Source organism: Grus americana, chromosome 13, assembly GCF_028858705.1.
Source record: "Grus americana isolate bGruAme1 chromosome 13, bGruAme1.mat, whole genome shotgun sequence".
Taxonomy (NCBI): Eukaryota; Metazoa; Chordata; class Aves; order Gruiformes; family Gruidae; genus Grus; species Grus americana.
Window position 1 is genome coordinate 2865988 of NC_072864.1, and position 24719 is coordinate 2890706.

The following is a 24719-nucleotide window of genomic DNA, read 5'->3' on the forward strand; positions in this document are numbered from 1 at the left end:
CCTTGGGGCTTGTCCACGTGTTGTGGCCTCCCACAAGCCCCGGGGAGGAGGATGCACGCAGAGCCTGGCCGAGCAGGCTGGCCTGGGGAGGGGGGGAGTGGACTCTGGAGCCCCCACCAGCAAGAAATCCCAGCCCTGATCCTGGGAAAATCAAAGGCCCAAAGCAGCTGAGCGTGTGTCCTAGCTGGGAATGCAAGAGCAGATTGAAGGGTGATTTTTCCTCTCACAAATAGGGTGGAGGCATGTGTTTTTTCCCTGCAGCACGCTGTGTTTCTCCAGCCGCGCACCGTGCGGGTGGCCGATCCGCTCAGCTGCATCCCCGAGCGTGTGTTTTATGAGCCGTTTCTGCAGTTCCCCGATGAAATGGAACATTTTTGGCTGCAACCACAGGACAGAAACCTTGGGGGGCCAGGTGGGACGTGGGGTCTCCTGTGTCACCTCTGCAGAAGGTCACCTTCCCCAGCCTTTAGCTATTAATCAGAGATAAACACCTCCTCCTCCTCCTCCTCGGGGACCAGACGTTCAGGGTGCGAGAAGCCCTACAAACAAGAAATCCAGGGATGCGGCACAAAAAAAAAAAAAGATTGAGGTCCCCACGGGTTCACTGTGGGGCTGGCAGCCAGCAAAGCTGCTTCCTCGCTGAAGGGAGGCAAAATGGAGCAGTTTTCCTCGGCTGGCCTCTCCTCCTGCCGCTGCGTGCGCCGCTTCCAGGCAGGGTGCTTCGACAAGGAGGGACAGGCAGGGCCACCGCGCTCTGCCTGCGGGCTCCTGGCTCTGCTGTCACTCGGACAGCACTGGAAATGGGTCTGAAATGACCTTTCCCCATTGCAGCCCTGTGGGGCGGTTGCTTTTGCCCGTGGATTTTAGCATCCGGCCCCTCCTGGTCCCTGCAGGAGCTCGCTGGTTCTTGCAGAGGGGATACTTGGAGAGGAGCTGGTCCCCAAAGCAGGGGAGGAAAAGGATGCTTGCACATGCTTAGCTGGGAGGCCAAGTTTCCCAAGATGGCACTGTGGTGTTTTTTTATAAGCTGTCACCGCTAGCAGAAAGGGGAAAAAAAAAAAAAAAAAAAAAAAAAAGCTCCTGAATAACGTGCGTCTGGTGCAACTGCGCAGGGCAAATATTTGACGTGCTGAATAAATGAGCAGGAGGGAGACGTCAGGCTCTTGCACTGGGGAGCTCTGACTCATGTTCCCGCAGCAAGCAGCACTTCAGACACCTTCCCTGCAGACAGCTGCCAAATGTCCCCGTCCCCAGAGCGTGAGGCGAGCGTGCCCACGCCTCCGCTCCCAGCCGGGGATCCTTGCACAGCCCTGGCACCCAGCGGTGCAATTAATGCCCCAGGGTGGGCTGGGGCAGCCTCAGGGGTGGTGGAGAGGCAGCAGCAAGGCAGGGGGGGGTGACTGGGAGGGTGCACCCACTGGTTTGGGCCCCACCTCCCCTCTGTTTCTTAGGGATGCTGAGCTCTGATCCAGTCGTTTCCCAGCCTTAGTTACACTCAGGATGCTCTTACTGAACAAACAGCCCGGACATGCTGCAGCCACCTCGCTGTCCGTGTGGTGGGTTTCACCTCCTGGCTCTGACTCAGGTTTCAGGTGAAAATATTGGGCAATTCCCCCCCCTCCCAATACGCATTTTAAGCCTGTGCTAAAGCAGCAGCGTTTTTCTGGCCAGTTACTCGCGGTCGCTTGGGTGGAAAGCTCGTTCGTGCAGCAAGAGCGAACGTTTAAGCAGAGCACTGTGGGTTTTCTGCCTGTCCGACTGCAGCTGCAGGGAAAAAGCGGAAGATCTCGGCCAAGCTCTCGTTTCCCATCAGGGCAGCGTTTGCGCACGGGGAGCTTCGGGGCGGGGGGAGACCTGCAATTCAATCTCAGGCATGAAAACCTTCGCTTCGGGTACAATACTGCCTGTGTCCTCCCGCTGCAGCCGCGCCATCCCGGGTGCTGTCGCAGGGACAGGCTGTCCCAGCCCCGTGCTCGCGCTGGTGGCACTGCCTGCCTGGAGGGACAGCTTGTGCCTCGGAGGACAGAAAGTATTTTGCGATGTGCTTTGGTTTTGCGGCGTGCGTGTGACTGTGAATTGTTCTCCCCCGCCGATTACGTCCTGAGGTTTGTGGATATGAAAGTCCACATGTCTCTTTCTTCTTTTTAATTGCTATAATTTGTCCAGCTCTTACCTGTGGTCAGGAGCAAAGCTTGCCTGTGAGCTCCCTCAGTGGATTTATTTTGGTTTTGATGCTGCACAAAAAAAAAAAAAAACAAAACCCAACCAAAACCAAACCACTTGTGTTGTGCCCTGTACGTGCATCCCGCGCACGGGTAATTTTGCTTGCTGGAGTAATTTCCTTGCCCCCAGTGGGACTTCTCTTGTGAATAAAGCTATGTGGGATCAGAGTCTAAAAACCACAGCCTGGGAAATTTATGCAGAGGAGGGAAGGAGGGAGATTGTTCCTAGCAGGCGAACAGCGGGGCTGATTGCTGTTCTCATTGCAGGCGGAGGGCTGGGCTGGTGCTAATTAGCAGGCGGCTGGATGCAGGGCAGAGTGCGATAGCTTATAAATTGCCTCGGAGCAGAGGTTGATGCCTCCTGCCCTGGATGCTGGGGCGGTGGGTGCCTTGGGCGGGGGGGGGCTGCTGCTGGGCTGGCGGTGCTTCCCTGCACTGGTGCTAGGTGTGGGGTGCTTGGTCAGGGCTCCTGCCCAGCTCCTGTCCCGGTTTTCCAGCATCCTGGAGCCTGTGATGCTTTTTTCTCTCTTGGGTAGGAAGAGGAGCCCGGCCGTGCTGCCGGCAGCTGAGCTGGGGCTGCTCTGCTTGCACGGTGTCTGGGACAGGAGGAGGGGGTAAGGCTGCTGTGAAGGCAAGGGCTTGAACAAAAGGTGCGAGATCAGAAAAGGGAATAGTTGAGGAAAACGCCTGCCTCTGAACAGTCTGAAATCTCAAGTATTCAGGGCAGGAAAAAGTAAAGGCTGAAGTTTTTGCTGGGGGCATGGGGAGAGCACCGGGCACAGCCTGGGCTGAGCTCTCGGCTGAGAGCAGAGGGCACAAAGCAGCCGGGACCCGGGGAAGGGACCGGGCTGTGGTGGAACATGTCCCCCAGTCCTGCTCCAGGCAGCCACAGGAGATGCCCCCATCCCTGGGGGGACTTCCTGAGAGCTGCTCCCCACAGCTGGGCTCATCCCGTGCCCTCCGCAGCAGCCCCCATCCCTTGGGGACCGGGGACCCCCCAGCCCCCTGGCACTGGGGAGCAGCGCGATGCCCCTCCAGACCCCGCTGGCACTCGCCGCCTCTGAGCCCCGGCAGCAGCCCGCACGCTGTGTGTCCCCACGCAGGGCCTGGCAGCAGCCCCAGGGGACCACCCCGCCAGCATCGCTGCCCCAGGTGGCCTTGTTTTGCTCAGCAAAGGCGGATGGGAGCCACCATCTTCTGAACGAAGAGCGTTTTTAATCTCCTGCTCCCGCTCCGTGCAATTAACTTGATTCCCTCCCCTCGTTTCCTGCAGAGGTTTAATTAAAATGCATTGTTCGCCTCGCCAATTATTTGCTCTGTCCCCCGGATAACCTCTGTGCAGCGGCTGGGTTGTTGGGGCTTTTTTTTTTTTCTTTCTCTCTTTTTTTTTTTCCCCCCTCTTGTTGTTGTCGAGGTTTTTATTCCGCCCCCCCCCCCCCCCCTTGGCAGCTCCAGGTTTACCTGCCTGGGAGAGCGGGACGGGGGAAGTATGCGAAGCACGGCAGCCGTGCACGCACGCAGGCGAGCAGGGGGCTGCAGCATCATCCCTGCGGCGCCGAGCGAGGCGGGGCGGGGGGGGGGGGGGGAAGGCACATGGTGCTCTGTGCCCCCGAGCAGCTGAAACAACAAGACCTTGTTGACTTGCCTTTGAGTTCCCCAGCACTCGGCAGCTGCTGCTCCAGCAGGTGATAATTGAAACCGGGAGCGAACCTGGATGGCGTCAGGGGTTGAGATGTAGTTCAGACTTCATCCCCCCCGCTCCTCTCCCTGCCACCACGGTGCAATGAAGCTGCTGTCGCTGGGGCTTTGCACGGGGCTGGGGACCCCGGGGGAGATGAGGAGGGGGTGATGCTCTGCTCCGGTCCCCAAGGAGATGGGTGGTGGGACCGGGAACCGAGCGGCTGCAGCACCGCAAGGTCATACCTCGAGGAGCGATTTCGGAGAAGGGGCGTTCAGCGCTTTCTAAAAATAACCCCGGCGCAGGACCGAAATAACAAGCTGCTCTCAACCAGCGCTGTGCTTGAACCCGGGCCAAGGCAGCTGCTGCCGGGCCGGCGGCGGCCCCTCGGTGTGCCGCGCAGCTGGCCTTGGTGGGGGGGCACCCGCCGGTAGTTCCCCCCCGCACCGGCAAGGGCTGGGGAAAGGCCAGAGAGGAGGTGAGCATCGGATGCCTTTGAGAGATGCTGATGGTCAGCCCTAAAATACAGTATAGGAGGAAGAGCGGGCTCTTGCACAGGTCCCTTGGGAAGTGGGGGGCTGATCCCCCCCAGGAGCCGGGCTTTGGGAGAGGGGCACAGCCGCGTGGTTCCCCCTTTCCAAACGGGTCGGGTTTGGAGAGCAGGACCCATGCCTTGTCTGGGTCTGTTGGAAGATGCCGGCCTCACGGGGAGTCTGTGGGTCGTTAGCGTCATCTCCTCCTGCACGGTCTCACTAACCCGTCCCCAAAGGCTCCTCTGCTCCTCTCCCAGCAGCGTTTCCCCTTTCGCAGAGCCTGCTCCAGTTCCTGGCTCTCCTTGCAGGGGTTCTGGCAAATGCCGTCTTCGTGGTGGTCCCACGAACTGGGATTTACTGGCTCACTGATTTCAAGGTACGGGTCTGGGCTCGGGGTGTGTTTCATCCGGCTCTGTGCAGCTCCAGGCTGCAAACTCTGTCCCTGTCCCCCCAGGGGATCCCTGGTCTGGCAGCCTGGGGGGATGTTTGGGGTTCCTTCACGTGTGGAATCCCAGGGGATGGCACGTGCTGTGTCCTGGTCTGCGATGAGGTGCTGGGAGGTCCATCGTCACAGGCAGGGCTGGGGCCGAGCGTCTGGCAGGGTCAGACCCCGCGGGAGTCGGTGGAGGAGGCGGTTTTGTCCCTCTGGAGCAGTTGGAGAGGAGCCCAGGCTCTTTGTGCTGCAGCCCCGGGGTGAGCTGGCTCCAAGCCCCCCGGCTCCCCCATCTCCCCAGCTCTTCCCCAGGAGCGGGAGGGGATGGGGAGAGGCAGAGGACAGACCGAAATCTGCTCCCGCTATGAAGCACATCGGCATCGCCCCCAGCCTGGCTCCAGCTGGGTACCGTGGTGGCGCTGCCCTCCCGCGCGGTGATGGGCAAAACCTCTGCTGCCTTTGATTTCAGGCTCGGGACCTGCTTCGTGTCACAATCACCCAGCTGACAGCCTCCGTCTTCCCGGCGGAGTGGGAGAAGCCAAAGGAGAGACCCATTTTACAGGTCGCTGAAGCCGGATGCGTGGACCCCCCTTGGCATCTCTCGCTTCAGCAGGTCCCAGCGGGGTGAAATTTTGGCTGGTTGAAGTCAGCAGTGGCTCTGGCAGGGAATTTAGGATGGGGGTAGAGAGAAAAATGCCGGCCACCGTGCCATGCCCTCGGCTTTGGGACCGTGGGTGCCAAATACTCCTGAATGATGTGGGTGGATGTTCCCATCGGCTCCTGGGTGCTTTGGGAGACCCCCCCAGCGCACTAACGCCACGCTCCTATAATGACCTGCACTTAGAGAAAGGTGCAGGAGCCGTTTCCCCACGGAGAACAGGATTGCACCCTCTCCTCGAGGTCATGTCGTGGCTGCCGGAGCTAATTACTGCTTGAAGATGAGTCTCAGCCCTGGGGGAGTTCTGGGAAATCAGCGCTGGTTCGGTGCTTTGTCCCGAGACCGATAGATTAACTTCAGCTTCGCGCTCCGTTGACGGCCGGCATGGTGCTCGAGGATGGAGGAAATTGAACCCAGCGTGGCGTTTCCCCCACAGGAGCTCTTCCTCTGGCAGGCCAGGTGAACCGTCCTGAGTGCCAGCGAGCAGGGCCAAATCCGGACTTGCCGGAGAATGAACCCGCTGCTGCAGCGGTTTGCGGTCCTGCTGCTCCTGGAGTGGTGGGGAGCTGTTGCGGTTATTCAATAAATATCTCCTGTGGCCAGCTGGAAAGGTTTTTCCTTGCATTTGCAATTGCCTCCTCCTGAGCATCGTGCTCCTACGCTATGCTTGCGTGCGGCGCTGAGCTCTGGCGTGAAAGCTGGATGAAAATTTGGTGCAGGTGAGCCCTGGCCCATGGGTTGGGGATGCACAGGAGGGAGGAAGAAACCAGGAATAAACCCACCATGGTGCTGGGCAGAGCAGGCTCGGTGAGGATGCTGAGCGCTGAGATGCCGGAGGGAGGAAGGCCAGGCTGCGTTTTCATGCTCCTTGGGGTGATTTGGGGAGCTGACGCTGCTCATCCCGCAGGTGGTGGGTTTTGGTGGCACCTACAAGGGGTTGGCGGGGGACAGGATTCAGCTGTTTGTGGACCTCTGCTCCTTGAGGGTTCAACCCAGTGACCTGGTTGAATCTTGAAGAGCCATCCCTGAGAGATCTAGGCTGAAATTAGTCTTCAACTGTGGAGATGAGCTGCTCTTGGTGCTCTGGAGCAAGCAAGCATCCCTCCCAGGGCATTAGCTGGGTGCTGCATCCGAGCCCAGCAGTGCTGAGCTCCCCTCTTCTCCTACCCACTTTTCCAAGTCCACTGATGAAACTTGGAGCAGTTTCCAGTCGAATTGCAGCCTGGAGTGGGAATTCCCAGCCAAGGGAGGTTAAATCTTTTTTTTATCCCTCTGGAAGAGGGTACAGCAATAGCCTGGGGACCACAGCCCCACTCCACACATCCTACCTGTGGACATGAGTGGACATCCTTCAAGGGAAGGGTCCAAACCTGCCCCGCTTCCAGCTTAAAGCCTGGCCTTGAGTTCAGCCTTGGGACCTCCCCACCCAGACCTACAGGGCTGATTTTGGGGGAGGGAAGAGCCAAGCTCCATATCGCAAGCTGTTGACATTGAAGTTGCACCAAGCACGTGCATGGTCCTCGTGGTCCTATGTGGTCCGGTGGCCCTGCTCCACGCAGCCAAGCAGCAGACGGTCTCTCCTGGGGCAGCGTCCCCTTCTGAGTGCCCATTATTTTGTGTTGGGTTTTTTTATTTTTTTTTTTTTTAAGGCTTAAAATCCATACGCCTGGCTGTTACTGCCTTTATATGTATGTGCTTTATAATTGAAAACTCTCAGTTGTGCGCTTCTCCCATGCAAAGTGAAGGCTTCAAAGCAGCAGGTGGAAATTGAGCCGATATCTCTGCTGCCGAAGTGAAAATTTGAATGAAAATTTAATTTTTCCTCCGCAAAGCAGGGAACTGGGTTCCCAGGGCCCTGGCCAAAAGCCCGCCATGACCTTGCCTTGCAGAGGCTGCGAGGCTGTGGGAGCAAGCCCTGGCTCTGTCCCAGGTATGCAGAGATATGGGCGATGAGGTGAAGGAGAAGGTCTTTCTGAAGCATGTCTTGGCCGTGGAGTTTCAATGCGATTTCCTGATGGGTTTCTGGGTTGGGGAGAGGGAACTGAGCATCACCTGGGCTTTGAGCATCACCAGCAAAGCTCAGTCCTCTCCTACAAGGAGACTCAGCAGCCTTGGGGCAAGGCGCGAGCCCACTGATGGTGTTGAGTGGTGCTCCATCCTCAGCGAGGTCTTGGTGCTTCCAGACATCCAGGTGTACTTCAGCCAGGTGCTGTTCTGCGGCATCGAGCTGTCCTTGATCCTCTTCAGCACCCTGCTCTTCATCGACCCGGTGGCCCAGGACTTCGTGCGGGCTGCCGTTGTCACCTGCAGAAGGTAACGATGACATAGGCATTGTGCAGAAGGTAAAACATTGCCGGGAGCATCTGCTCTTGGGCTCGGGGCTTTTGGGCACCCAAAGGCTCCCAGGGGCTACAAAGGATGGGCTCCATCGCTGAGGGTGCGGGGCAGGACCTGCCCTCGCTCAGGGACCCCTTGGAGTGGTAACACTGACGATGCGTGGAGGAACGGCAGGCATGGAGGGAAGCGGGGAGAAGAAACCTGGCTGCGAAACCGCTGGTGGAGAGATGCTATCTGAGCTAGAGCTCTGCCGCTGCCGGCTGTGCGAGGGAGGAGTGTTCTTCCCGGAGGGGCCGGGGGGTTCGGGGGGTGCACGGCCCCGTGGGAGCATTTTCTCGCATCCCACGTGGATTTGATTTCGCAGCCCGCGGATTCCTTTCTGCTGAGCAAAGCCTGCGGAGCCGCCTGCGTGAAGGAGCCGTGCGGCCGCAGCAGGCGTGTTCCTCTTGTATATTATTTTTTGTTTGTTTTTAATTGAAAGACAAAAGGCTGTGTGCTGGAGGGAGCCTGCCTTTCCCAGAGCCGCTTTGTCTTACGTCTTCATGGGAAGAGGAGAAAGATGCGAAGGGAGCCGGGCGATCCCCGGGGCCACCGATCGCCACCCAGCCCTGGGGCCACCGTCCCCCATTCCCGTGGGACGACCAAACCCCACCGAGCACCAGCTGCCCCTTTCCTGGGGAACTGGTTTGAGACAGGGGCGAAGGGGGAGCAGCTGCGGGGCGCGGGTTTACGCCGCAGGCAGGTGTGCCTATCATTTGTGCTCTCCTGAGCTTGCTTGCTTTCTTTTCTTGGTGGTTTTTTTTTTTTTTCATCCTCTCGAAACAAAAAAAAAGGAAAAAAAAAAAAGAAAAAAGGGCAGCTGCACCCAGCAGAGCATCCCACAGCAGCCTGCGGCCGCCTGGGCAGAGCTGGGGCTTCACTCACGTGCCAGATCTCGGCTTTGCAGGTGATTCCTGCTCCATCCCTTTGCCAAACCAAACCCTCTTGCTGGCCGGGGAGGGGGGGTTTCCAGGCGGGTCAGGGCGTTTGTCAGAGCAGGGATGTTTTCGGGAGCAGCCGCCAAGCCGAGGAAAGCAGCCCACCCTGCAGTGCTCGGGGCCGCCCAGCAAAGGGGTGGCTATTTATGGGCTGAAAAAGGAAAATTGTCCAACTGCCGAAATTGGCAGCGAATCCCATGACTATAATAAACAGCTTCCCGGCCAAGGTCCCTGGCTATTTTCTCTCTGTTTTGGCTTGGAGAGGAAGATTTATTTTGTTTGCTGCTTGGAATTTTTTTCCCCTCTCTTTCCCCCGCCCCCCCCTTCCTTGGGGACATTTAAAGACAAGAACCACCCCCCCACACACACCCTCCCGAGCCCAGGCTGGGTTCACCGCTCTCCTGTGTGTCTCTGGGTCCATGGGGGTGTCAGTGCCACTCGAAGTAGAGCCTTCTGGGGTGAATTCAAAGCCCACCCCTTACAGACCTGCAGGGTGTTTGTACCTTCCAGATGAGCTTTGATATTAAAAAAAAAAAGTATTTTAAAAAAAAAAAAACAACCAAGCAGAAAAAACAGGCCTCCAGGAAGTGGTTTCCTGGCTGTGGGACCAACTGATGGGGCAGGAGGATGGATTCTACGTCAGCCCTTTCCTTCCCTGGTTTCCCCAGGGAGGCATGGGCTGCCAAAGCCCGGTTTGGGAGCCCCCACGTTGCTGCGCTGCCCCTGGGTGCCCCTTTCCCCATCCTGCAGAACCCCCCAGCTGCCGCATTTCATCCCCGTGGGACGCAAAGTGCATCAAGGCGGAGAAATCAGGAATAAATGACGGGTGCCTGTGCAGCATCTCGGTGAGGTGACGGCTCCGGCGATGCAAGGGACCCGCAGCATCCCCGTCCCCGTGCTTGCAGCAGGCTGGAGCGGCGGGGGGGAGTTATTAAGAGCTGAGACCCGTGTTTTGGGACAGCCCTCGCTCTGCACACGCAATGCAGCAGCCGTGGTGGGGGACCACCGGCACCCAAAGCTGGTGGGACTGGGGCAGCTCCTGGCTCTGCTCGCAGCGGAGTGGGAGGACGCGGTTCGCAGCTTGTCACAGAAGGGATTTGGCAGAGGCTGCTCCCCTCTGTTTATTGATGTTAAAGCTAGGTTTACTCTCTCGGAAGGACTTTTCTTGCCCCCAGCTAATGGTTCCTGTCAGTTTTCCTGCGGCACTGTTTGCTCTCCAGCCTGGGGAGCGGGATAAGGTCTAACTGTGTTTTACCCGATACCGAGCCCTCGAGGTGCTCCCAAGGACAGATTCCCGTGGGCGAGCGTGAGGGTGGGCACAGCCAGGCAGGGACGGGCCAAAGGCACCGGGGAAAGCCTACAAAACGAACGGCCTATTTAACTGCAGCCTATAGCTTTACTGCCTGCCTATTAGCAGCGCGTGACTTCGAAGCAGCCCCGGCAAACTCCCTGGGAAACCTTGCATCCCTGCAAGGTTTTAAACCCACCTTTGCACAACCAGGAGCAGCATAAATGCGGTTCAGGGGAAGCCGTGCCGTTGGGCAACGAGGTTTCGGGCAGGGTGAGATGCTGCAGCCAGCTCCGGTCCCACGAAGCCACCACCTGCAGCAGAGGGGACCTTTAGGATTTTGCATGGGATTTCTTTCTTTTCCCACAGGAGCCAAGCTTGCCAGCTGGCTGTGGTTACGCCAAGCACGGGCATCTCCAGGATCTCTTCCTGATGGAGGAGCGGCGCTTGCCCATGGATTGCCCTGCTCCAGGGCCGTGCCAAATGGCAGGGATGTCCGAGCTGGTGCATCCTTGAATTCATAGGGGTCAGTCCCAGTTGGAGGTGAAAGACTGGCCGTGCTGGAGCAGGACCGGGCAGCCGGGGTCAGCAGCGTTTCTGCAGGGGTAACACCTCCCTGCGCAGAGCCCCGCAGGACACGAGGTGCTGTACAGGGTGGGATGCATCGGCACGACCTTCGTCTGGCCGGCATTTCTGCAAGCGCCGAACGCCAGCTGGGAGGCGCGGAGCGCTCCTGGCCCCCGCGAGCGGCTGTGCTCCCCGCGCTGGGAACGTGGCTGGGCTGAAGCTGTGCAGAGCACGTGCAATGAGGAGGCCAGGTCTCAGCGCAGCGATGGGAAGGGCTCACCGGACCTGGCGTTTTGCTGCGCTGCGTGTGCTCAGAGCTCAGTTTTTGCCTCTTCTGCAAGTGGATACGGTGACCTGACCCCCCCGCCCCCCCAGACCCTGACTGCATCCAGCAGAAGGGCTGGAGGCTTTTCATGGTGCATGCCTGCACCCCAGCCTTCACTGCAGGATCAGCCCTTCCTCGGGTCTCCCCAGCCCCGCAGGCTTTGCGGCACCTCTCCGGTGAGCCGCAGCCCCCGGGGAGCCGGCGCTGACACGAGCCAGATTTCGGAGCACGGCGCAGGAGGCTGGCGAGGGCTCGCCTTGGCAGAGCGGCGAGGGGAACAGCTTGCAGCAGCCTCTCTCCCCCTCCGAGCGCCTGCTGGGGTGCGTTCCCTAACCTTTCCTGCCTCCGTTCCACTCCTGTGTTTCTCTCTCTCTCTCCTCTTTTTTTTTTTCTTTCCTTTCCCCTAACTGTAAATGCGCCATAAAAATGGATCAAATTGCTTAAATCACTGTCATTAAATCAGTGTGAGTCCCCCCTCCGCCCCTGTGCTCGAAGCCTGGCAGAGAACATTTGTTCCAAAGGCTGAACAGCCGTCTTATTGCTCTGAAAGCATATTTGCTGCTTGATGGAAGGAGGAGAGGGGGAGAAAAACAGCCTGCAAGGGAAGGAGGAGGGGGGTGAAACCACCGGGGGCTGTTTCTCCTTGGACATGGGGGAAGAGGGGGGGGAAGCGAGGGCCGTATCCTGCAGGCTGGGTCCTCCCTGCTCAGCTCTCCATCACCGGCAGGTGATGGGGTGGCAGGGCTCAGGGATGGCCAGGGACCAGGGACACCCCAAGAGTTGGCTTTGATGCTGGAGCAGGGGGGGTTCACGCTATAGGGGATGCTGGAGCGGGATCACGGGCAGCGCAGAGGGCAGTGCCGGCACAGACCCCACGGCCCCATGCGACGGGGAGCAGCCTGCAATCCTGCAAACCTCGGTGGAGCCGCTCTCCATTCCGACTGGATTGACACCGTGGGGCGTGCCGGCCGGCGGGCTCGCTGCCGTAAAACCCCCGGACCGGGAGGGGGGGAGTTTGCCGGGGCTGGAGATGCCGTTGTACGACTCAGCCTGGTGCGTGTACGGGAGAGAAATGTGTTCCTGGTAAACAGGGCAGGTCAAGCTGGTGAAGCTTTCTGAGCCCCTGGGTTGATTAAGACCTGCCAGTCCTGGCTAAAAAGCGGCTTTAGACCTGCTGGTGTTTGCACATCTGAATAAAAAGCATTTGCAAACCCTGACCGTGGGCCCCGCTGGAGCCGGCAGCTCAGAAGAGCTGGGGAAAAGGGATTGCTCTGGAAATTCAGCGTATTTTAAGGGCCTGGTTTGGCACGGGAGAGCGAGTCAGCGATGGAGGCAGACACGGCTGAGTTCAGGAGCTGCCACGTGTTCCCACGCCGGCACCGGGCCGCACGGGGGAATGCAGAAATGCTTCTACCCAGGTGGTCTGGAAAATCCCTGCAGAGAGAAACCCAGGCAGCAAACGCGCGGAGGAGAGCTGGGAGCTGGAGGCGGATCAAAGGCCAAGGCTGGGGAAGGGGCTGCTGCAGGTGGCAGGAGCCGGCAGGGCGAGCAATTCTCCCAGGCACCATCGTGCTGAGCCCTCCTCTTTTTACAGAGCTCCAGGCCAGCATCTTGCAAAGCTGTTGCACTCACTAGCGACTTTCTGGACCGGTGCTTTGTCCCTGGGAAGGTTTCCCGGAGGATTCGCATTCCATCCTCATCCATCGTCCTCCACCCCGCTGAGCTGGGATGCCACCTCCTGCCCTGGGAACTGCCTCCTGGGCTTTGCCTGAGCAATAAGGATGGGACTGGGGTTTGCCTCCGAGACCAAAATATGCCCCCCCGGGGGATGCTATGCAATGGGGGGGCTGCCCATGGACTGCGGCAGGGTGGACGATGGGCTGGTGGAGGGGAGCGGTGGTGGGTTGTAGTCTCCTGACGCTGCACAGATCTTTGCTCAAAAGCCCAAAGAAAAGCAGGAAGAAATTATGTGCCGGCACAGAGCCCCGTGCGCGGGGCAGAGCCGGTGGGGACAGGCAGCCTCTCTCCTGCCTCTGCCCTGGATGCGGTAGCTAAAAGCCAACCGAGCCTAAATGCAAAACAGCTCAGAGGGATGGAGAGCTGCCCAAATTTCTGCAGTGCCAGATTAAAAACGCACCAGCTTGCAAAGGCTGCCCGGAGGCTGGGGGGGGAGCTCAGCCTTCCCGAGGCATGGCACGCTCCGGCTGCCCAGCGAGCCGGCTGGCAAGGGGCTCAGCTCGCCTCCGGGTGTTGCTTCTGGGGAACCAAGGTGGCCTCCCCATGCCCTTGAAGACCCCGTACGTGGCAAGCGGGGAGCCCCCTGCCACGAGACAGGGGCTTGCTTTCAAAGGTCCGCCTTGGAAACGGGAGCGTGGAGAGGACAACGCAGCCGTTCCCTCCTCAAGGGCTTTGCAGATTAATTATTCCCAGGGTAAGAAGCTGCTTAATGACTCTCCCCCTCCTCCACCCTTCCCATGGGAAACTGCAGGGACAGCTTCTCCTTGTCCCTCGGGGGTGATGCATGTCAGTCTTAATCCCTGAGCATCCTGATGCTTGCAAGGGACACTCAGAGCTGATCCTTGGCCCTGGTGTAAATCAGAAATAACTCCCTTAAAGGTAGCGGCAGTGAGTTAGCATCTCCCAGCGCTGTGACGCGTGAATGCTCCATGTGGGACGGTGTGGGAAAGCAGGGCTGATAGGAATAATCAGGTTTTGTTTAACCGTATTGAGCTTTGGGGAGAGGGGCAACCCCTCGTTCCTGGCTTTTGGTCTTTACTTTGGTTTCTGAATGCCTGTGGGCAGCAGATCTGTCTCGCCAAAAGCGCTAATGGAAAAAAAAAACCCTGATATTAATTCAGGGGAAGCGTTTTCAGACAGGGATTCATCTCTGTAACCACCATCAAGGTACGGGAGCCGCTCAGCTCAAAGCAGGAGCAGTGATTTTCCTTCTGGCTGCATCCTGGACCACGAGGATGCTGAGGGACAAAGCTTATTTCGGGCCTGTCCCCTCTGTCCTGGTCTCATCCATGCTCTTCCCAGACCAGCTTTCCACCACATGGAGCTGTGTCCTGGCCGGGGCTGGGAAGAGCAGCCTCGCAGGGGCTTACCCGGGTCTGCTTCAGACGGGTGCCGGAGAGCTTCAGGAGCTCGACGACCTTCACGTCCAGCCTCTCCGCCTACAAGGAAAGGGGATGTTGGTCTGCCAGATAGAAAGGCAGAGCAAGCGTGAACAGGAGCAGGCCAACAGCCAGCATGGTTGGACCACATCCAGACCTGGAGATCTCCCAGCTGGTGATGCCAACCAGAGCATCTAAAAGACCTGCTTACCTCCAGGTATCATGTACCACAAGGCGGTACCGAGGCAGGGATGTGATTTCCCTTCTTTCCAACCCAAAACGCTCTGAGAAGCAGAGATGGATCATCATCTCAGGCAAGGTCCAACCCTTGGCTTGATTTCTCCCCAATGGGATGAAGGACCCAGCCGAGTATCACACAAACGGACATTTCTGCCCATGGATGGTGAGGGCCGGAGGGAGCGCATCCCTCCCTGGCGAAGGCAGTCGCTACCGCGCTGCAGAGTACTTGCAGCTCACTTTATTGCGGGTGTGTGTTTATTGCTTCCTGATGGGAAGGCCCACATCTGGGACCTATTTGCTTAGGACCTTGTTAGGGGGTTGTGGTCTCAACCGCTCTTTACCTCGGCCTGCCTGTAATCCTGCACTTTGGCTAACTCCCCAGCAAAGCCCTTTGTGGCACAAGGCTCTCGATGTTGGCGTAGTCTGCAAGCTGCTTCACCAGGAGGTCCACCTCGTTGCGGTGGTTGGCCACCTTCTGTGTGTAGGAAGCTGTCAGGGTGCAGAACCAACCAGGGACATCTCTGCATTGGCCACTGTCCTCTCCGTGAGCTTCAGCCAGCTGTCCCTGGGGGGGATACACATGGGGGGTGGCTGGCATTGCTAGCAACACTGGTCTAGGCTGGGAATTTGAGCCATGATGTTCCTCAACACAAGCAAGGAACCCTCTTTTACACATCCTCAGTGGCTGGGCTGCCATTCTCCTGGACCACTCCCTTCCCAAGGAGTGACGTCTGTCCATCAGATGGACTGTTGAAGCTGTAAAACCAAGAGTTGAGCAGACCCACACCTGGCTGAGGTTGGCAGGAGCCATGCTCGCTCCTCCAGGCTCCTCATTGCTCCTTCCCTTCCCCAGTGCAAGGTGCTGGTGGTGCTGGTGAGCTGCAGGTTGATGACTAGCAGGACCTTAAATTTCTCAAGTCCTGGAGCTCCAGTGAACTGCTGCTCTCCCCTTTACCGCTTTCAGTGACCCTCTGCCAGAAATAAAGCGTTTGCAAGCTGTGCCAGTGCTCTGGTGGGCTGCAGTGCCTTAAGCAATGCGGGGTCATGCCTATTCTCCTGGATGAGCTGGGGACCAGTGAAAGGAGGGAACTGGGACCATTAAGAGAGAAATGCGAAGAGCTGAAATGCAAGTGAAGGGTGAGGGAAAGCTGGGGGGTGGGGCTGGGGGCAGATCTGGAAGATGCTTATGTCTCCAGAGATGGGGGATGTTCTTGCAATAGCAAGAAGATGCTGAGCGGCTTGGGCGGAACTGCTTGAAGCCATGATCTCTTGGGAAGACCACCACAGCCAGACCTAGCAGGTCTCTCCACCACAGCTACCTGCCAGGCAGCGGGGTGGTGGGGATGAAAGGGGCCTCTCTGCCGGGAGGAAGACCTGGGGGAGGAAGGAGGCTGCAGCCTGGTTGTAGCTGCCTGGGAACCTCTTGGGCTTTGGTGCTTTTTCCTGATGAGGCCCCGCAAATCCCACAGCGAGATCTTGGCTCGAGTTGCACGGCGTAACGTATGGATCCAATATAGCCAAGCCACGTTTGTCAGAGCAGCCTCCGAGCTCCAGCAGATGCGAAGTTTCTAGGAAATTGTGGGTTTTGCGCATGTCTTTAAACACCGAATCCAAACAGGGTCTTTCTCCTCCACCTCTCGCTCTTGCTGGGAGGTAGCAGGACAGGAGGCTGCTTCTCTCCCTGCTTTCCTCCCATGGAAGGGACGCAGGAAGGGCTGTGTTTCCAAAGACGTGGCTTTCCTCGGGAGGGTGTGTTGCCACTTATGGCGGTGAGAGAAAAATAAGCTCGTGTAGTTGGGGGGCGAAGCTGTAGGACAGCCGTCGTGGCAGGCGGCTCGCAGCATCATCGCGCAGGTAGCCGCGGACAGGCATGATTGCTGTGCTCGTTTCCAATTAAAGGCTGATTTGCTACAGACCTCTCCTGACCTTCAGCCTGGCAGACTGCTGTTTTGCAGGGGAAAACAGCCCAGCTCTCCACCTCCCTGCCTCCAAGCTCTCGTTTCCTTCCACCATGCCTGAGATAACACCCTGTCTTGCTCTGTCATCATGTCTTTATCTTAACCCTACAGATTTTTTCCTTCCCTCGTGAGCTGGATGCTTTCTTAATGCTTATTGACAGGGGTTTGCAAGCACAATCTAGGACCTGGGTGTAGGATACGCAGGAACCTGGGTGGTGGTCCTTGCTCCTGTCTCAGGGAAGGCTCTTTGGGGCATCTCCCCGTAGGGTTGGCCCTGGGGGGGTTCCTGGGGCTCAGCACAGCCCTGTGCCCATGGATACTGGTGGTGGGAGGTGCCATGCACACGCAAGACCCTCGGGCTCGCCTGACACCCACGGGTGTGCCCATCCCCAGCCCCTACAGCTGCTGCCAACGCTGCTGCCAGGTAACCGGCGTCCCAAGGGACTCCCATTCCCTGGGGGTCCTGAGGCATCTCCCATCCCCACTGCTCCCAGAGCATCCCTCCTCCTCCTGTGCTTTGGAGATTTCGAGGCCTTTGCATGGCCAGGAGCCAGGAATTGCCAGGCAGGGTCTGGCTCAGCGTCCCTGGTGCTGAGCCTGGGGACCCACAGACAGGGCAGATTCGGCCGGGCCCTCCGCCAGCACCGTGACTGCAATGACAGCTTTGAATTTAGCAAGCTGTGGACTTTGCCTTCTGGTTGCCAGCCTCGGAGTACCTCCTATTGATTTGTTTGAGAGAGGGTGTTGTGGTTTAACCCCAGCCGGCAACTAAGCACCACACAGCTGCTTGCTCACTAACCACCCCCCCCCAACCCAGCAGGATGGGGGGAAGAGACTTGGAAGGATAAAAGTGAGAAAACTTGTGGGTTGAGATAAAAACAGTTTAATAATTGAAATAAAATAAAATAATAATAAATTGCAATGAAAAGGAAAATAACAAAGAGAAAGAAATAAACCTCAAGACAGACAAATGATGCAAATTAAAACAATTGCTTACCACCAACTGAGTGATGCCCAGCCAGTCCCCAAGCAGCAGCCTCCTGGCCAACCTTCCCCCTAGTTTTATTGCTGAGCATGATGTCATATGTCATGGAATATCCCTTTGGTCACTGGGGTCAGCTGTCCTGGCTGTGTCCCCCCCACAACTCCTTGTGCACCCCCAGCCTCCTCTGGCCTTGGCTCTGTGTAAGCACTGCTCAGCAGTAACAAAACCATCTCTGTGTTATCAGCACTGTTTCCAGCACAAATCCAAAACACAGCCCCATATTAGCTACTACGAAAAAAAATAACTCTATCCCAGCCGAAACCAGCACAGAGGGAAAAATAGAGCTTGGAGCAAGGGAAGGAGGAGAGAGGTATCTGCTGGGATGGAGAGCTACTGCCTGGGGGGGGTGGATGGAGATGGGGGTGAGAGGCAGGGTGACCGTGGGGGCCCTGCGGCAGAGGAGGTAGGTTGCAATCCCCTGGGGATGGAGATTTGATTTATTTCCTGGAGATTTGATTTATTTCCTGCATGGGACCTGTCCCTCAACTTGGCTGAGTGTCTCTGCAGGCTCAGCCCACGGCGGTCAGCGGAAAACCCTTACGTGAGAGATGTCATAACCCGGGACCAGACAGGCTCTTAGCCGGCAAGGGGGATCCAACAGCACCAGCTTGCTGAGGCGGTGGCAGCCTGGCTGAGCACGGGCGCTTTCAGCACACGTGTGACAGCAAGGGACAGCAGTGTCCCCACCAGCCGGGGTGCCAGGCCCCGGGGGGGGGGAGCCGGGCTGTCCCCGCTCTCCCTGTCCCTGGACCAGCAGAGGGCAACAGTGACCTTTGCAACCGGCTGTCCCCAAAAAATCGCCCTCTGCACAGGGGCTGCTTGGCTGGTGCATCCCGGCTGCAGGGGACAGGGGGGGCCCGGGGGGCCCATGGCAGCGGGTGGGTGCGTTGGTCCTTCCCTGCAAAACACGGGCTTTTCTCATCATCTGCTGTGCAGAGTGGTGGGGTTCACGCTTGACCTGGCGTGGTAACCCCATCGATGGGCTCCGAGGCAGGGATTGTTACCCCATGATGGGCTCCAAGGTGGGGATCATCACCCCATCGATGGGCTCCAAGGTGGGGATCATCGTTCCGTTGATGAGCTCTAAGGTGGGGATTGTTAACCCACTGATGGGCTCCAAGGTGGGGATCATCACCCCATTGATGAGCTCTAAGGTGGGGATCGTTATCCCATGATGGGCTCCCGATGGGCTATAGAGCTGGGAGAGCTGCTCTGTGCCCGAACCTTGGACACGAGCAGGGCTGGCTCTGCCCCAGCACTGCCTTGGAGCATGATGATGTGCTTCCTACACCGTGCATCCTCCTGATGGACATGACTTCAGGTAAGCACCACTATAATACTATAAAAGGAGGTTGGATGCTGCCTTGAAGCCCAAGTTGCAGCTGCGCTGCCCTGGGAGGTTTGTGGGTGCCCACACGCGCAGGGATGGGCAGTGGGACGTGGAGGTGGTGGGTGGTAGAGCAGCTCTTGCAGGGGTGCTAGAGGAGGGCTGGGCAGTGGGAGATGGTCCCAGCCGGACCAGGCTCAGCTGTATTTTAGAGGCTGAGGCAGGATGAGTGCCAAGGAACCTGAAACCCGGAGTGGATGTGAACCAGCAACCCCAACTCTCAGTTGCCAACCCCTCTGCAATTAGCCTCCTGAACCAGCCGGCGGGCTGCAGGTACAATTTTCCTAACAAAATAGCTCAGTACCTCGGCCCGCACGAAGGTCAAACCCGAAGCGGTCATTAGCCATCGCATTGACTTCCCATTAACACCCCTGAGCTGCTGGGAGGGAGAGTCTGGCAGCCGCGGTCCTGCCACCCTGGCCAGCCGGAGGGGTGGGCAAGGGGGGGCCCTTCGATCTTCCCGCAGACGTGGGAGTCCAATCCATTTGCTGAAATGAATGGGAAATGGTTGAAAGGCTAAACCTCAAATTAGGTATTGACTATCTGCCGAGCCAGGCAGCGCTACCTGCTGTAAACCGAGTCGTGCTTCCCATCGCCGTGCACACGCACGCGTGTGTGTGCGTGTGTGTGTGTGCACGGGGGGCGGCTGGACCCCCTGGCCGCTGGTGTCTCATCTCAAAGGGATGCTGGAGCCGGTTGGGCTCGGTATCAGGTTTTACCCTGCCCACTGGACCCGCTTGCCGGGGAGCTGGAGCTTTGGGTGAAGCTGTGAGCTCCATGGCGAGACAGTTGGGCTGAAATCCTGCTGTCACGCTTCGGTTAATATTAAACCATTAAATGTGTTCAGCTCTTAATAGAGGGGTTGGTTGGAGCCTTAACCCTGCGTTTGCCGATCGTCTGCCTCTCCTCTTGCACAGCTGCAGGGATGGCAGCCCTGGTTTGCACATCCTTACTGCCGAGGCGTGTTTGCTCTGCAGGCAATTTTCATCTTTTTTTTTTTCTTCCCCCCTCCCTCCAGATATTCTCTTGCCTCCTTCCCCGGTCACAAATTCAAGGCCACCCCACGAAATATGTTTTTAAAAGTCTATTCATTCGAAATCCCGTGATAGTCTGCAAAAATGGTGTTTGAACAAACTCTAAATTGTACTTTAAAGAAAACACAGCTGTTTAATTACAACCTGAATGCAAAGCAGCCTCCATCATGTGAGTGGTAGGAGCTGGGTGCTGACTGTGTGTTTGGCCTCTGATCCCCTTTAATCTCTGCAGTCAAAGGATTTTGGTTTGATTTCCTTTTATTTCCCCACCCAGCTTGGAATCTGCAACTAATTTGTTGTTGTTGTTTGGGAAATAAACCCCAGGGAAAAGGTCTGGATCCGGCGCAGCCGGGCTCGCACCGGCTCTGCCGTGCCGCCTCCTGGATACCCCAGTGCCAAAAAAAAAAAAAAATCTGTTTTCCCTTTGCCCATCCTGCTCTGCTTTTTTTGGCCCGTCTCTCCTCCGCCCCGAAGGAGACGATGACTTTCGCATCTGCTGCTGCATCTGTTTTACCCATCGGGTCCGAGCGTGGTGATAACTTCAGCTGGGAATGGGAGCCCGCAAGAAAGCCAGGACTGGGGCGGGGGGGAAACTTCCTCCGAGAGTCCCTTGCTCCAGGAGGAATTAAGTGCGAAGAAACGTGGGGGTATGTGAGTGACTGGGCATCCTGCTGGGGGCTCAGACCCCTTCAGTGGTGATAAATCCAACCTGGGATTTTAGGTGTTGAGGAGGGGATGGGGATGCTGGTTGTATTGAGCCAGGCTCCTTCTAGGGCATCAATATTTTTTGGATGGGGAGCACTTGGTGAGGCTGCTGGGCTGTTTGGCTCGTGAGGGCACGGTGATGTTATTGCAGATTGTGGCCCCAGGTTCATCCCTGGTACAAATCCATCGCTTCCAGGCCTGGGCTCTGCCTCTGCCGTGGCTCTTGCCCAAGGGGGATCCAATAGCAGTTAGCAAAAAGGCAAATAAAAAATAAACCCTGGCCCTGGATTAAAGCACAAAGCTCCTGGGCGAGTCCCAGGTTTGCATCGCTGGCGGGGGGGCTGGGGGCTGTCCCTGAGCTGTGGTGGCAGGGGCTGCTGTCCCAGGGGATTGCTGGCTGCGGACCAGGACCTCCAAGGCAGCAGGATGAGCTCCCTCGGTTCCAGCAGCCGGTTGCTCATCCGAACAAGATGTGGTCAAGGTGGGAGGGCTGAGCATCCTCACGATGGCTGGGAACACCAGCTGTTGGGGACGGTGGGTACCGTCCCCTCTGGCTCCGTCGGCTCCCCGGGGTGACCCTTTGCCACTGCAGGGGTGGCTTTGCCCACGCTCTCCTGCGGCTGCGATGCTGTGAGCAATGCCAACCTTTCCCCATGCATCTCCTTGTCCTGCTCAGCTTTACCCTGCGCCTCCAGCCTGGTCGGCTCCAGGCCGGTCCTGCCTAGACCCTGCACCCCTCCGTGGGCTCCGAGCCCTGCTCAGCTCCCGTCACCACCTTTGATTTCCCCTCGGAGGCTGCACCAGCCTTTCATTTCGCTCTCCTTCGCTGTGCGCGGTGCCTGTGCCATAAGCCTTTTCAGGCGAACATTAAAGCCTTTGTCTGGTTGGGAGCGAGGAGCAGACCATTTAGGAGGAATTAGTGGTTACATTGAAAGGGGAAAATAAGGGCTCCTGGGTTAAATGCACTTTAAATGTCTTAATAATTGCAATTGGCCAACTCGTTCCTCCCTGGAGCCAAAAGCCTGTAATATGGGAAGCTTTTCTCTAATCAAGAGCAGCACTGATACCTTATGTAGGAAGCCACATAGGATGGAGAGAATTATTTCTCAGAGCTCAGCAAGCAGAGCTGCCTGTCTGTCACCCCCCAGCTCCCAGCCGGCCCCTCCGAACCCGCCGGACACCAGCGCAGCCGGGATGGGGCTTGGGATGGCTGCGTGCCACCTTCATCCCAGGTCGTGTGTCCCCATGGGACCCCGGTCCAGCTCTCTGCTCCGAGTGAGGGGTAGCCCTTCTATTCCCGGTGCAAACCACCCCCAGGGACCCCGGGTTGTCCCCTTGCCCGGGAAGCACCGCGGAGCCCCGGCAGCCGCCGTGTCGCTGGCGGGGAGCCCGTTAGTGCCATCCAGGTGGCTGGCTGAGCCCCCGCGCAGACACATCCCGGCTCCCTGGCTCCAGCCGCCTCGCAGCCACGTCATCCATCAGTGATGACAAGCTCCTTTTGCAAGGAGCCTTTGTTGGCACCCCGTGTCGAGCCAGGGAGGGGGGGGAAAAAACGGGTTTGCTGGCTTGCGGCAGACCTCCAAGTTGAGAGCATCGGCCCCGGCAAGGAGCAGCCCCCTTCCTGCCAGTGGCCCGGGGAGGGAGGTTAAAAGGTGCAGCTTGGAGGAGGTTAAAAGCAAAGCAGCTTTTAATTTATAACGTGGCCGAAAGAGAAATTGTAGCCAAAAAAGATAAAGATGCTGGAATAGCTGGAATTCTCCAGCCGCTGCGACTCCAAAGGGTAAAGCCGCTGGAATGTGTGTGTGTTGGGGGGGGGTGTGTGTGAGGTTCTGCTCTGTGTCCCCCTCCCCAGGGTCTCCCCTGCATCCCCTCTGCAAGAGCAGGGGGCTGCCCTGGGGGAGCTGCAAGAGGCAGGAGGGACGGAGGCAGCGATGCCCGAGGGTGTGTATGCACCCGTGCAGCTGCGTCAGGGATGGGACTGCTGGGGTGCAAGCCTTGCCCCCCCTAGCTGCTTTCGGTGCTGAACTGGGACCCGCCGCCACGCAGCCTGGGCGAGGGCAGGCTCGGAGGCGCTCGCAGGGGAGGGACGGGGGCCAAAGCGCCTCCGTATTTGGGCTCGGAGCTTGGCCCGGGGTTTCTCGGGGTTTCTGTGAAGTGCAGGCAAAATTGAACGGCTGCCCAAGGAGGATGGTCCAGGCTGCTCCTTCCCTGGAAAGCAGAGAGCGCAGGGGCTGCTGCCCAGCCTGCGCCCCGCCAGGCTCCCGGGGTGCCCACACCAGCAAAGCAGTGGGCAAAAAATGGGTGCAAGGCGGAGAGTAAGTCTGCTCCTTTAGCGGTGGTGAGGGGCTGTAAGGATGGATCTGCCCTTTTGCAAGGTCTTTCACATCTCGTGTTTCTCTGATCCGAGTAACCTTCAAGCAAGGCTGGCCTTTAGCACCTGGCCGCATCGCTCAGGGCTCGGGCCACCAGCCTGTGCCGAGGAGGAGCCCACTCCCCATCTGCTCCCTTCCCTCTCCCTGATCTGGTTACAATAGCCCATTCACAAAACCGTCCCAGGTCGTGGAAGGAAAAAGCCATCTGACCCCCTATAGATGGGGAAAACACCCACAAAAGGGGGTGGAAGCACTCTGTCCCCTCGCTGCCGTGCTTGCAGTGATGGGGTGAAATGCATCCCTGCTCGGGAGATGAAATGCCTCCAGCGGGGAGGCTTGAGATGGAGCTGGTGCCGCCTGTGCCACCTCCCCGCCGCCATGCCATCTGCTCCACGCTGGGGAAGCCGTCTGGAGCTTTTGCGGGGGTTTGGGGACCAAAAGAGGACAGATGCCCCCAGCACGCCATGTGCGCACCGGCATGCCCACGGCAGCGCTGCCCCGAGGATGCTCGGTGGGAGCCATTTGTGTCCCGGCTCCGTGCTGGAGTATCCGTGGGTCTGCCCAGACCCGGCAGCATCAGCCCGGACCCGGCAGCATCAGCCCGTGTGGGTCAGGGGCAGAAGGGGGCTGGTGGAGCTGTGCAAAGTGCAGGGCCCGGCTGGGGATTTATCTCTCAGCCACAGGCAGAACAAGGAGTCCCTGTCTGCTGCTGGCAGCGCAGAGCCGGGGTGGGCAGCTCGGCTGGAGACACCGTTTGTTTTTCCGTAAACGGCTCCGATCTCCTCTCCCGGGTGTGAGCTGGGAGGACGGCTGTGCCCGGGCCGGTAGACCAGGGCTCGGGCAGGTCCGAGGCTCCTGCCCCAGCCTCGCCGGCTCAGCCTGCACGGATGGATGCTCTGACCCAGTTATTGGCTCTTTGCTATTGCGAACTCCAGCCAGGCATGAAAACCAGAGCTGGGGCTGCCTCGACAGAGACACGGGAGCTTTTGGGTTTTGTTTTCCATGCAGGGCTGGAGCAGGGTCAGCTCTGTAGCTGGAGGCAGAGCCAGTCCTCCCCAGCCCATTCCCCTCCTGGTATGGTAGAAAATCATCCAGGGCATCCCGGGTGGTGCTGACCTGCCCAGAGCCGGTCTGCGTTGCTGCCACTTATTTCAACTCCCTGATTTCTCCTTTTCATGGTTCATTTCCCTTCCCCTCATTTGGGAGACAGGACAAGAAGCTTCCTTGATTTTTTTTCCATGGTGTTTGTAACAGCAAATCCTGCACCTGCGGCCACTTAATGGGAATGGCGTTAAAGCAACGGGGTTTATTTGTTGCTGCACCTCCAGGCTGCCCAACATCCCCTCCCCGGTGCGGTTGGAGGCAAAATCCGGGATGGGCAGCCAAATTATCCATGCGTTGTTTGTGTGACGATGGGCAGCAGCCCCCGGGATGGCACAACCCCGCTGTCAGGGCAGAGAAGCTGGGGACGCCTCCCTTCGTGATGTGGGTTTTGCAGAAAAAAAATTAGCAAATATTTTCTGTTTTATGATGCAGGGTTTGGCTCCCAGCCTGGATATGGGCAGCAGCGCTGGTGAAATAAGGCAGCCCCTTGCTCCTGTGGGTGCTTAGGGGGCAGAGGTGCTGCTCAGGGCTTTTGGGTCTGGGTGGCAGCACCCAAATGCACTTTTCTCCCCTGGCCTCTCCGACGGCTCAGAGAGGGACCGCAGTAGGCATTTGGCATCACGGTTGGGTCTGAGTGCGGCTTTGCACAGCGTGACAGAGCTCCTGGGGTGGAGGAAACCCTGCTGTTCTATTCAGGGAGGAGGGAGCGAGATTATATCCCCCTCTAGGGAGAAAAATTC

At 58.2% G+C, this 24719-nt stretch overlaps 1 long non-coding RNA gene across 1 annotated transcript; it reads left to right on the forward strand.

The window, feature by feature from the left end:
• The first annotated feature begins 4267 nt into the window (after positions 1-4267).
• LOC129212356 (uncharacterized) lies at positions 4268-6097 on the forward strand. Its single transcript, XR_008579144.1, has 3 exons — positions 4268-4378; positions 4711-4809; positions 5336-6097. It is a non-coding gene; the product is annotated as an uncharacterized LOC129212356 (long non-coding RNA).
• Positions 6098-24719: the final 18622 nt, after the last annotated feature.